The sequence below is a fragment of the Pinus tabuliformis genome, chromosome 1_1 (genome assembly GCF_031772625.1).
Source record: "Pinus tabuliformis cultivar Carrire ecotype Pingquan chromosome 1_1, CPIR1, whole genome shotgun sequence".
Taxonomy (NCBI): domain Eukaryota; kingdom Viridiplantae; phylum Streptophyta; class Pinopsida; order Pinales; family Pinaceae; genus Pinus; species Pinus tabuliformis.
The window spans coordinates 939082721-939097452 of record NC_142297.1 but is presented as its reverse complement, the minus strand read 5'-3'; positions in this window follow the sequence as shown (position 1 = coordinate 939097452).

The window sequence follows — 14732 nt, the reverse complement described above, 5'->3', positions numbered from 1 at the left end:
AATAAACTTAGTTAGATTTGTGAGTTGATAAATAAAACTGGTATTGACCTCATTACAAGAAAAATCTTTATCAAAAGGCCCGATGTAAATAATTCATTTTATAAAGCCTTTTGAAAAGAACAAAGTGTTCCTTTAAAAATATTATAAATAATTCTACATTGCGATAAAGCGATCAGAGATCGCATATCGCAATGACAAAGGGACACACACAAACAAGGCCTCATCAAATCCTCTGATCCGATGAAGGAAATCGCAATCGGCAATCGGAGATATCATATGACAAAAGGATAAAAGTGCAAGCCAAACCCCAATTGCGATCAATCAATTGGGTGCGCATCTCAAGAGGAAAACATACGCTAAAATGGTTTGCATGCATAATACTCCGCTTTATTATAATATCACTTTTCGGCAATCGGAGATATTCGTTGCAAGTGATAAAGCCTTTCCCTTTGAAACTCTCGATTGCGATTTGCGATTTATCGCCAATCACCGATCAAGGAAATCCGAAGCACGCTTGAGATAATCATTTGATATACGATCGACGAGATGGGTATTTATGGTATTTATTCACCACGATTGGCAGTTCAAACGGCTATTAAATTTTACAGTTAAGAGTAAATCCTTTAAAATATTTCATTCATGGTAATTCTTAACTACGTCTGATTTATCATATGTCAATCACCTTAATTCTATTCATTTTCATATTGGCTTTCAACGGCAATATCTTTGTGTTACGGTTTGCAATTGTCTGTGTAGAGTTTCTTCGAACCTATGAATCCAGAGAAGATGGGGAAGAAATCTAAGAAGGCCAAAGCAACTCCTGTAGCCAAAGAACTAGGACTGAGTAAGAAGGGATTAATATCAGATACAACATGTCTTGGTCTGGGAAATGCTAGCTGGGAAAGAATTTATAATTTGATAAAAGCAGAGGAGCTCAAAGAATTATAAGAGAAGCCACAGCTGATTCAACCAATAATTCAGAGAGAACTCTCAAAGAATTTGTCTGTTCATACCTTCACAGGATAGTAGCGTGGGCCAAAATTTTGCCATACACTGATGTGGTTAGATGGGTTGTTGAGAAAATCCCAACTTCAGATAGAACATTTTCCACGACTGATGAAAGGATATTCGGCTCATTCAAGCTTGAAGATCTCAGGAAAATTTACCATCTACCTCCACCCGAAAAGTGATATAACAAGGCATTCCTGGAAGAATTTGCAAAGGAAAATGACTTGGAGTCAGACCCGATCAAGCACTGGAAGAATTTCCCAGAGAAACATAAGCATGATTCATCAGCTAAGTATTTTTTCGACTCATTAGCTTCTCCTTATTGCTATGCTAGAGCTATGATGTGTAGACTGTGGGGACAACATGATTCTACAAAATTTACTATAGATATGGTCCCATTAATGGAAGCTGTGATTAATGGCTATGTTATGGATTGGGCAAATATTTTATCTGATAGACTAGCCACTAAGATATTAGAGTACAGAAGGAAAGCATATACAACTTCTCGGATCATTCCTCCTTTCTACTACAATGCATATATTCTGGATATTATTTGTTTTAATTCTGAATACCCGGTACTCGGATGGAAGTGGACTTCCCAAGATCTGAATCCTATTCATATTTATCACAAACAGTTGTGGAAGGCACACTATAAAAATCACCTGTACAGAATTTGCAATGGTTTTGTTTTACCTGTATTTTATTCTATTTTCAATAAGCCTACCCCCAGGATATCCCAGGAAGCAGCAATTGACCTAACAGTAGTAGGTAGCTGGTTTGGAGAGGAGAAATTTACCTATGTGAGGCTTTTTGGTAGTCTCACTAAACCCCATGTTCTCCCCCTATATGTTCCTGATAAATTGTTAGCCCAAGAATTGGCATATCAGATAACAGTTGAAGGAACATCAAGAACCCTTAAAGATTCTAAGAAACATATGTGGCCCATATTCCCCCTACGATGTGGAATTTTTACCTTACATGATTACAAGCATGCAGAGAAAGAGGCAGAGAAGATTCAAATGCTGAATCTTGCCACCATTCCAAATAGGCAATATGACCCAAGGAAGGTTGCCCATAACGTTACCACTCAAGCTAAACTTGCCAAATTAGATCATGAAGCTAGGATCAGGTATGGAGAAGAGGGGTTAGAAACATTCAATAGGCTTAGAGCCCAGAGGTTGCAAACTCTGCCTTTGGACCTATTAGCTACAGCCCCTACAGTTCAGCCACAGAGTCAAAGTGAACAGAAAGCTGCCGACAAGACTCCTATAGTGGAAAAGATTCCCGAAAAAGAAAAATTGCCAGAGCAAGAGCAGGGACAAGGAAAAAGTAGTGAACTCATTGATTCAAACATTTATGTTGATCCTAAACTAATCAAAGAATGGAAACAATTTGATTCCATCATTAGTAATACTGAGAGTCTACAAGGATTCAGCACACCTGAGGTGATAACTGGTCAGAAATCAATAATCAATACAGTTCCGACTGAAGGAACTAGCAGCCCACCCATAACTCACAAGGATGTAGAAATAATCCCCGAAAATCCCTTCGATGAAATTGTTTTACATGTAGAATAAATACCACCATTGGATGTCTTCTACAACCCTAAGCATAGGGCTATAATCAAAAGACAAAGGAAAAAGAGGAAAGTTGATCAATATCCTCTTTTGACTTCACAAATGGAGATAACAAACGTGGTATGGAGAGAAGAAGTTAATCCTTCTGAAGATCTCACTAAACTTTCTCAGTATGCTGGAGCATACACAGCGGCTACAATGGACAAAGCATCGGAGGTCAGTAACTTGCTCAAAGAAAAAGACCAAGCAATCATTTTGCTAGAAACACAGGTACAAGAGAAGCAACAGAAGATAGAGCAGTTGGAACAACAGTTAGCAGCCCAGAGGTAGTCAAATGACCAATTGAACGAGCAATTTCTCAAAGAAAAACAAAGGATTGATCAACATGCAATTCATAAGCAACAGGGAATTATCCTAAACATTGAGCAAGTTGCAATCATTAAATGAACAGTTGAGTAAATCAAAGGAAGAACAGATTGCTCAACTATCACTGCAAATAGAAATATTCAAAGAATATCCCCAAGTGGGAGAATTCAGATCAGAGGCTCTACAAATTACCAAGGCATTGTCTAATCAGTTGAGCCTATTATGTCATAATATCTCACTCGTTCTTCCTCTGTGTGAAATTTCATCATCCATGGTTGATAAATCAGTTGATGCGAGACTAAATTTGGAAAAAGCAGATGAAAGATTAACAAATTTTCTCTCTTGGCAAGAAACCAAAGAAGGAAAGGCTGCTAATCTACCACAAATTCTAGAATCACATAAAGAAATCCTATTCACTGAATGGCAATCTCAACTAATGAAAGCAGAAAGAGCGACATCAAGATGTAGATCAGCAACAAACAATCTGGTTGAATTGATTAATGATACTCTTTATTTATCAAATTTAATTACAGAGTGTTCTCCAGGGAAACTTCCATCAGTAAAAGCATTAGAACAAACATGGAAACAGGAGCTGGAGCAGAGGGAAATATTAATCGCAGGAATTCAAAATTTAACATGGGAAACCTTTTGGTTTTTCCTTGTTAAACCATATAGTTAGCGGATAGCGACGAAATGTCTCACCGATGCAATCGGCCATATTATTCCTAAACTTACTGATGCCACATACACTGCTCAGTTACACTCAAACATGAGTCATCCACCAGAACTTCAACTGATGCTCGCCATTTGTCAGCTCAAGTCACAAGATGATCAGCCAATATAGTGAACCATTTTGACCAACTGCAGCATGCCTATTTCGAGAAGATTTTCACATTTTTTGTGATTTGGTTATACCAGCGCATAGCATATTTATTTCATAGTTTGTTAGTTTAAATAGTATTTATAGACCCTTTCATGTTTTTAGAAAGGGTCCTCAAATTTTTGTATTAAGACTTGGATCGGAAGTTGCACTACTGTGCTTCCGATATATTTATTTTTATAAAAACTGGACCTGAATTCTGAGTTTTGATGAAGAATACTTTTATGTGATATGCACTATTGCTTCTTGTAAAAGTATTTCCAAGTTGAAAGGCGGGATCTGAATGCAATTCATATTGGAGGAGACTCAAATACATATGGTACTACTATCTATGTTTTTGCTTCATGCTTTTATGTGAACCAGCATTTATTTATTTTGCTATTATTGATATATGTATATGCTTTCACAACAATTCTTTGACTTATCACTATTGAATGTTTAAGAGTTGTTATTTTTCATACATATGTATGTCAATAATATATAAAGATTAGTGTGATAACGTTTTAATTATTACTTTGTTCAACTACTTGAACAAAGTAATTATCATATGAATAAATATTTTTGTTTATAAGTAGAGTCATCTATATGCCTACTTGTCAATAAGAATCATAAAAAATTGCACTAAGAAGAAGACTGTCTGGGATAGATTAGTTATTTATATTGTTGCATTTTAGAATAAACCATCCATCATTCCCATTAGATATTATAAAATCGATCACTTATCCATCCCATTTATAAATCATTTGGAAATTTGTCCCATCATATCCAGTCGGAGCCACCACACCAAACGGAAAAGGAGCTGCTTTTAAGGTCCGGACCGGGTGGTTTTCCCCGATGTTGATGCAGCGATTTTCGAGGCATCAACAGGGTACTAATTGAGCAGGAGATGACAAAATCTATTTAAGATTTGCTGATCAAGAATTCTAGGAATAAAGAAAACTTTTCATCCCCATAAGTGAGTTTCAGAGCGCAATTTTTGGCCAAAAAATTGCGTTTTCCTCATAAACAAATCAGTACCTGCATTTTACACCTTTTCTGGAAAATTTTCAATTTTTTTATAGATTTGCTAAGAGTGTTGTCTGCAGACTGGTTTGCATACTTCACTTCTATTTTCAACCTCCCTTAGGCCTGGATGCACTTGATTTATCTCCTTGAGGAAGGGAAAATCCCCCTAGAGTTTAAAGTACGCCTCCACATTCTTAGGAAGAGATTTTTTGAGTGAGGAGTCTAGGGTTTTCAACATTTTCAGCCACTATTTTTCAGATCCGATCCATTACTTTTTAGATCTCTTGGATAGGTTTATTTTTCCTTTTCTCCTTTAGAGTTTGGGTTTTCCTTTTCCCCCTTAGGATCCCCTTGAGAATCCTAGGTTTATAGCTTCACACCTATCTTTTGCAACATTTTTCACCTTTGATTTGTGTTGTTTGTCTTTATCATTTACATCAGATTAGAGCCTTTAGATCCCAATCCCTTGACATTAGATATTTTTGGCCTCTTCTTGTGTCTTTGAGTTGCTTGTTTTTCCTTCTCTTTCTTTATCTGATTAGTAGCCCTTATGGGTGGGGTTTTGTGTGCTTGATTGGCTCTTTATTTTTTTTTCCATTTTTAGATTTATTTACATTATTTCAGCATTTTATTTTCAGCACCATATGGCATCATGAAGCATGCTTAATTAACTCATCCACTTGACTCATCACTTTCACACACTCACACCTTAGGCAAATGTGAGCTTGGTTAACACCGCCAAGCCAAGACTTGAAACACTGCACCTTAATAAATCAACAAACATAGATTAAGTCCACTTGGGCATTAGGTCCAAACAATATTTGTAGTGTAGGTGTAGGATCGGTGGGATAGGCTTCCAATAACACCCATTGATCACTTTCATTGAGATAGAGAAGTTGAAATATTAGGGAGCTTAAAATCCTTTACCATCCCATGGTCAAAGCTGAAGTGTGTCAGAAACCGGATTCAGAGGGGGTTAGGCTAGGTCATCATGTGAATAGTTCTCCTCAGGACTGCCCAACCTGTGGCAAGGAATTTTGTAAGGTGGCTAACTACCAAGAAGCTCAAGACTCAATCACCCATGTGGGACGAAGGTAATCGTGGTGACCAATATTAGGAAAAAATCTTATAGGACTGGTTGTGGGAAGTTGTTGGTCTACCCCACCTTTCTTTGGATGGCTCTACTTACGGGGATGAGATTCCATAAAGTAATAATTTCTTTGGAAGGCCATTTGAAACAATAGATCTAGGATCATTTGAGTATTTAGATCACCTATAGGCTAGAGGTATTTTTATTTGATAGGACGTATTTGATTGTATTAAAATAGTTAGTTTACGCTTGGCACCACTACCCTAGGTGTTTGCTTGATATTTGTTGATCTTTTATTCCTATCATTACCCTTTATTATAGACACTATAGCACCTCCAAGGTGTTTGACACGTCAAATTCGAGGGCTTCACCCTCAATTTCCGTTAGGCCAAATAACTCCTCCTCATCGAGTTAGAATTCATCCTCCCAATCCTCCATCGAGTCATCATTCTGATTCTATTGAATCATCTAGTTCATCCTTTGATTCCACATCTTCTCAACTCCATATCGCCACCATGTCAGGAACCAATGTGGGTGTGGGAACCTAGGGGCTAACCAGGATTTTCCCACTAGCAGAACCCTCACTGGTGTGGTCACTCCTACTCCCTTACTTCCTTTTTTGGTTGTTTTAAGTCTCCCTGATTTTAACCAGATTATCAATGATCCTCTTCTCAATTATCCCACATGGCTAGCGATGCCTACTAAATGTAGAGCTATAAAAAGGGTCTCTTTCACCTCTAATTACCTCACATTAATATGTCAATCCGGGAACGTTTGGTTATTTCAAAGAGTGACTCAATCCGAGGCTATTTGTCAGAGTAATGCAAGTAGTACAGTGTCCTACAAAATACAAGAGTAAACTGATGCTTGTCTATAACTAAGTTCCTTCAAATGACTAAAGCACACACTCTCAAAATATCAGTCAAGGGTCCGACAGCAGTAGTCCATCCCTTTGGAAACTGATGGAAAAGGAAACTAGAGCATGGATCACGGGTCTGGGAGCAGGGCAGTAAATGCAGAGGCTCACTACAGCCACAGATCGTCTCTCACACCAAATGCTAGTAAATGAAACGGCAGATAGAAATGGAACAACAAATAGGAAATTAAACAGTAAATCTAGAAAGGAACAGCAATGCTTAAAATGGAACAGCAATTCTGAAATGGAACAGCAATCACTAAAACTAAACCTCGCGAGTAACAATCACACTTTATACTATCAACTCAAAAGCTCTTATCGTAATCAAAACTCCAATCTTTCATTCTCAAAGAAAATCACACAATCCACTAAAGGAACAACAATAATTCTCAATTATGGAACAGTATGTGAAAGTCATACACACAACATTCTAAGAAAGTAATCTGACTTTAATCCCAATCATCAACAGGAATTATAATTGTGTTTCCAAATGGAACAACATGAAATCTGAATCATAAAGAACACTCCTTTCAGATAATTACCTTAACACACATACTTAGCATAGAAGCTTCATAACATAAGGATAACACTGTTCAGTTGAATCCAATAAGATTTCATCCACTCTGAAAGTATTGATAATATAATGCAGAGTCAATGGAAAGAACATTAATGAACGAATCTTAGCAGAGCATGTAATGTAACTTATAAAGCATATCAGATTACCAACTAGTGATGATAAGCAAACCACGCAGAAATCAAATCGTAGTGATACAGAAGCAAGTGTCCTCCGAGGCTGGGCCCTTAGCCTCAAGGGTACACCGCTTTAAGCTAATCCAGACGCGAAGATGAGATAATCACCAAGTTTATATTAATGCATAAAACAGAAAGTACAATGAGCCAAGTTCAACGAAACTCGATGATCAAAGTTAAGTCTTTGACAAAAAGTTACATAAAAGCCTCCTCTCAGACTAACAGTGTCGCCCCTTTATATAAGGATAACGGCGGAGATGTCTAAGTGGTAAGATAAATAAAGCAACGATCCCTCAGGATCGAAGATCCTGAGGGATTCGCAAAACTGTTAATCCCTAATCACTTCTTTCTCTTCCGCTGAGCTGGTGCCTTTTCCTCCTTTTCCGGACCGGTTTGCTTCAGCTTGCTTTGCCTTGTCTGCACTCGGTCCTTCGTCAAAGGGACAGCAGTTACCCTGTTCTTATCTTCTTCTTTGGAACAGCAGCTCCTCGTTTCTACCCTTTCCTGCACAGGAAAATGACAATTATCAGCGGATAAGTCTTTGCATACTAATTCCATGTATTCTACCACAATTCACTATTGTTTTCCTCATTCATGATGTGAAAGATTCATAAGTCCTATTGAAAAGCCACTAAAATGATCATTAAAAACATACCTTTTTAGTACTCCACACACCCCCCTGCTTACCCTGTTTCATGCCCTCATGAAAACGTTGTAGTTGACATGTAAAGCAGTGAGAGAGTAGGCTGGAGAAGGAATCTCATGTGGAGGCCTACAACCATGGTGAGTGACTAGGTAGTCAAAGAACTGGCCTGTTTGACCCTCAGGCATCTCATATAGGGCTTGATATCCAGGTGCAGGGTGCCAGATAATTGGACTACGGAATCTATATCCTAACCAGGATGGACCTGCCCTCAAAATGCTTTCGCCATAGAGGTTCAAACGATTGGAGGCTAACTAAAAATTCTCATACTTAAATGGCTCTCTGAGCTGGATGTTTGGATTAGAGGTTCGGTACCGAAATTTGGCTGCATCAATGGCGAGGTCTTTGATAGAAATAAAATATTCTAAACTTTATCAAATGAGTGCCTCGTGCATGGGTCCTAATGTTTCAATGACACCCAGAGTTCTCATAAGGTTTCTATGTGCTCTCCATAGCTGTGCTGGGTCCCTAGCCTCAACCCTTACCCATAGGTCTAGGCCATTTTCCTGTCTCTGAAAAGTGTTATAGGCTTTGAGCCATTTAATCTGATTGACCCCGAATGAGATGAATGCTTGCAATTGAATGTCCCCAACAAAAGGGCCAGGGTTCAACTCAGTTTCTTGATCTAGCACGAGGTTATGCAAATAGAATTCACATAGCAATCTCTGAACCTTCACTCCATAATGTTTACAACAATCTATAAAGTCATTGACAGTATTAATTTGTATTGGGGCACCTGCTTTAACAGCCTTTATCTTTAATTGCAAGTATCGCTCCAATAAAAACAAAGCATAGTTTTTGGCAGGGGCCCTACATGCTAAAACGTCATTGTATAAAGAACACAAGGTATCCATCTGTTTGATAACAGTATCTAACCTACGGGTTACCTTTGCAACTTTCTCCTGTTCCTTTTGCCACCCTTCAAAGGCCTGGCTTTCAGATTGATTAACATTCCGTAGTTGCTGTTGGAGTTCTTCATACTTCTCACGAGGGACTGTCTGCTCTCTAAGCCTCTCCATCTCTTGCTGAGCCTCTTTCAATCCTTTGTGCAGAGTCCTTGTCTTTGGATCTCTTTTCCATGCATCAGTGGAAGTCGGGAGTTTTACCTGAACTTTCTTATTTCGTTGCTTTGAGTTCAGAACCCTTATCACCCCTGAGGGTGGTGCCTTTGTTTGAATCTCCTTGTTGTCTTTTTCTATTTTAACACAAATATCGGCTGGCAGCTGTTCCTTTTCAAATGGAACAGCAGTCTGTCCCTCAGCTTTATTTGGAACAGCAGCTGGGCCTTCAGCTTGATTTGGAATGTCAACTGGGCCTTCGGCTTCATTTGGAACAGCAGTTGGATTTTGGGCAGGGTTTTGATCAACAGAGAAATTTTTAGTCCTCCGCCGTTTTATCCTGCGGTTTCTTACTACAGTGGTCATCTTTTTCTTACTGGCGGTCTTCCTTGTCCTCTACCTTGCTTTCAAAATCCTGATCTGCTGGTGGAGCTGGGCTATTATGCTCAATAACCTCCGTTATTCCTTTCATAATTCTCTAATTTCCAACGTTTTGTTAGAAGGAACAGCAGGCTTTTTGCTGCGTTCTGGGCCTTGACTAGTCCCTTGATTTTTCTCCTGGGGTACTTCTTCACTATGTTGTGCTGGCTGTTCCGGGGTAAGAACCCTAGCTGATTCCGTGGCTTCGCTTTCTATTCTCACTTCTTCTGGAATTTCTTCTGGTGCTGTGGGAACAGATTGTTCCCTCTCAGTATCTCCTATCTCTTTTTCATCATGAACGGGCAGATTTCCTTCCTCTGCCTCTTCTGCATGTGGTTTTTCAGGTGCATCTTCTTCCTGGGGTTTGTCGCGGAGGTATGGTGGAGTGGAAGGTTGGCCATACTCACCCATATTGGCCAAGATTGCGGCCAATTCCTCTTCTCCCACTGGGTCCTGTGGTGGGCTACCTCCCTGCTGTCCCATTTCCTCCTCCTGCCTGGATTGTCCATCTTCTGCCTCAGGATGCTCAATTTCTATTTCAGGGTTCTCGGCTTCTATCTCAGGGTGTTCAACTTCTGTCTCAGGGGGCTTGGCTTCTGTCTCAGGGTGTTCAACTTCTGTCTCAGGGTGTTCAACTTCTGTCTCAGGGGGCTCGGCTACTTCATTATTTTCTTCTTCGGATCGCTTAGCCTTCTTGGCCTCCCCTTCCTTTTCTCCTTCAACTTGTTCTTCTTCTATCTCTGGTCATGCGGGTTATTCATCCTCAATTACCACTAGCTGGCTAGTGCTTTCCTGGAGTTTTTCCAACCTTCCTCTTATTCGGGCTAACCGGACTGATTTTCTATGTTTCTCTGGCTGTTCCGGTGTCTCAGTGTCATGCTTCCGTTTTGCTGACTCCTGGCGGGTTTCTGGTCGTTCGGATGTGCTTGCAACAGGTTTTTGTTTTCTTAATTCTCTGCGTTTTTCCGGTCGTTCTGGTGTGCTTAGAGTATGTTTACGTTTTGGGGAAGGTGTTGTCGCTCTCCCCTCGATTATTGCAATTAATTCTTTCCAGCTGCTTTGCTGCTGGGTGAGACTATGACTAACTATTAGTCGGATTAATCCATGGTGGCTGACAACTGATTCTACATGCTGTGCCTTTTTCAGGCTTCGTGCGGCGTCATGGAGTAAAGAATTCAAAAGTGCAGGAAGGTTTACAGAGCATTTCTGTTTTAAAACAGCTAAGAGTTTAAGATGTCGTGGCCTTACCACGTCTTTTCTCCCCTCGCAGGTGATGTAGCTTTGCACTGTTCTTGCTAGTTCCGCCCAGGGTTCTCCTAGCATTGCTGGCAGGACTCCCTTCCCTTTAACTATTAAGCTCTGGTCTTCGTCCTGGAAAATTTCCATGATCTTCTGGAGTCTTTCCTTCTTCAATGTCCATACGGGTCCGGTGGCTGGTAGTCCCGAGACTTCGGCAATTATATCGTCGGTGATTTCTATTTGCTTCCCCCGCACCATGGAGTGATCCTCCTGCAGATTCTGCAGAAATTCCATTGCTATTGTTTCATTGGACTCCTTCAGGCGACTAAGATAAGTCAACCACCCTGCTCTTTCCAGGATCTCCCGAGCAGCAGTGGAGACTGTCAACTTTTGTGGTTCGCTTCGAACTGCCCTGCCTCCCATGGTTTCACTATGAATTCACAATGGAACAGTAGCCGCGTGTGCTGTTTGAAACACACAGAGAGTAGTAATCGTCGGATTTGGAAAAAAACACAGAGTATGCAAAATGAGTTATGAACAGCAACTTGTATATAAAAAATAGAGATGTCATGCCGTTAAACCGTGCCATTTCCTAGTATGCTATCTTTCCCGAATAATGAGCTGACACATAACCCGGGGAATCATGAGGTGAACCTCCCCCCCCGCAATGCGATAGGCTGCCCCAGCCGTCAAAGAAAGGATCAGCACCCCGATCTATAACCAAGTCATAAAGGAACAACGTATGAACATATGCCATGTTTAGAAAAACAACTGTTTTCCGAAATCGAGGCGTAAAGTTGGATCGCATATTACGTAAGAGGCTACTGTGATATGATGCGAGGCCAGGGATAGGACGTCTGTCGTACTTGCCAAATCTGAAGTGGTCATTGTCACCTCCTTTGCCATGATTGGTGTAATAAATGTCCATGCGGTATATAAATCGGGAGATAATATATGATTAGTGTCTAGGATATAAGAGACAAAAGAGTATTAGTATCCTGCCTATTGGGGTAATTAATGTGACCTCAATACCATTAACAGTGCTCTGCGGCCGACAGGTGTCCATAACCTTGGCAGAGTTGTTTATTTCACCCGCGGAACCATGATCCTTTGTATGCATATTAAGGAATGTGATGTCAAAGTGTAGGTCATTATGTTGGCTTGCTAACCAGGTAGCCATAATGCCATTCACGAGGAGGGGGCGAAAAGTGGGCAGGCCGGCTCGTGATGAGACCTCCTGTTCCAAGGTTTTTTCTTTTTTATTATACCTTTTGGACCATATCCCTGGTGTGGTGGCCATAGTGGGAATGCCACTTCGCTTCCATCCTCATGATCATGGTAGGCTGGCTCTTGATGAGACCCCCTATCCTGCATTTGACAATTTATAATTCATTTTCTTTTTGTTTCTCTTTTTGATAAAGTACTATTCCTTATATATCCACAAAGGGTGGTTCAACACTCCTTAAGAGTAGGAATGGTGGAAGAAGTCTTATCATCTCAATAGGAGGATATAAACCCTTTGCTCTTATTCTTGAACAAAATCAAAGAAAAGAATGGCATGATAAAAGATAACCAATCAGGGCAAGATTAGTAAGACAATGATAGCAAAAGATAAGTACATCATTCCTTCTGTCCTCTTACCAATACGTAGCCTTATAAAGATAGTGATTTATAATTGCCTGATTCCAGTGTGTTGTGATTTGGATTCATTGCATAATTGCATTGCTTGTCTCTAAAAGACTTTGAAAGAATAGGGGCAAGAAGCATCCTTACTTAGACCAACAAGAGGTTAGCTGTGTCACAAAGAGAGAAGAAGTATACTAGATGAATAAAGGAGCATGAGTTCAAAAAGTGAAAATGCCATTCCTTTGAAAAAGAAATAGCAGAACACAGCAATGCCGTTCCTTTTGAAAAAGGAACAGCAAAAATTAAAATGTGTTGTTCCTTTTGAAAAGGAACAGCAGAAAAACAAAATGTGTTGTTCCTTTTGAAAAGGAACAGCAGAAAATCCAAACGTGCTATTCCTTTTGAAAAGGAACAACAGAAAATCCAAACGTGCTATTCCTTTTGAAAAGGAACAGCAAAAAATCCAAACGTGCTGTTCCTTTCGAAAAGGAACAACAGAAAATCAAAACGTGCTATTCCTTTTGAAAAGGAACAGCAGAAAATCAAAATGTGTTGTTCCTTTTGAAAAGGAATAGTAGAAAATCCAAACGTGCTGTTCCTTTGAAAAGGAACAATAGAAAATCAAAACGTGTTGTTCCTTTTGAAAAGGAACAGCAGAAAATCAAAATGTGCTGTTCCTTTTGAAAAGGAACAGCAGAAAATCAAAATGTGTTGTTCCTTTTGAAAAGGAACAACAGAAAATCAAAACGTGTTGTTCCTTTTCATGTTCCTTTTGAAAAGGAACAGCAAAAAATCAAAACGTGTTGTTCCTTTTGAAAAGGAACAGCAGAAAATCAAAACGTGCTGTTCCTTTTGAAAAGCAGAAAATCAAAACTTGCTGTTCCTTTTGAAAAGGAACAGCAGAAAAAAATCCTTTTGAAAAAAAGCAGAAAATCAAAACGTGCTGTTCCTTTTGAAAAGGAACAGCAGAAAATCAAAACGTGTTGTTCCTTTTGAAAAGGAACAACAGAAAATCAAAGAGTTCTGTTCCTTTTGAAAAGGAACAACAGAAACATGCAAATGCCATTCGGCAGAAAAATTGAAAGTTTTAAATAAAAAGATTATGTACAAATTGTGAAAAGAAATGGATTGCTTAATGAATTACGGGTGAGGAAGATTTCTCTTCCTCACCTAAGATCTCCATATCAGCGTCTCTGCATAGCTGTTGGCAAAAGGATTCCCGAGTGAGTGGTTTACGATAGAGAGGAACTCGGTGGCCATTCACTTTGAAGGTATATCCAGACCCGTCAATGGTAGTTAAAGTGATGGTCCCATTGTCGTGTACCTTATGGATTTCGTATGGTCCTAACCAACGAGTCTGGAGTTTCCCAGGGAAATCCTGAAACCGAGAGTCATATAATAGGGCCCAATCTCCTTTATGAAAGACTTTGTTTTTGATAAGGGCATCATGCCATTTAGCTCACTGCTGTTGAATCAATGCTGTATTTTGTAGTGCGGAGAGCCTAATTTCGTCCAATTCATTGATCTGTTGTAGTCGATTAATCTGTGCCTCAGTTAAATCTAAGCCGACTTCCTGTGTTGTTCGTAATGTTTGGATTTCAAATTCTATAGGGAAAATGGGTTGTTTTCCAAACACTAGTTGATAAGGTGAGCAACCAGTGGTGCTTCTCCATGTTGTTCTATAGGCCCAAAGTGCTTCCGGTAGTCGGGCAGCCCAGTCACGCCTATGTGAGGCAATGGTTTTTGTTAGGATTGATTCTATTGTCTTATTGCTGCTTTCTACTTGTCCGTTCGCCTGTGGGTGATATGGAGTAGTAATTTTGTGCTAGACATGATAATTATTAAGTGTTGCTGCTAATCTATGGCCAGCAAATTGTGGTCCTCCGTCTGTGATTATTTCCCTTGGAAGGCCATAACGTACAAATAGATGGAAGAGGAACTGTATAACAGAGTCTTTTGTGGCCCTAGGCAATGCTTCTGCTTCAACCCACTTGGTGACATATTCTGTTGCCACCAAGATATATGTTCTCTGATTTGATGAGGGGTTGATGGGTCCAACGAAATCAAGAGCCCATCACTCAAATGGTTCGATGA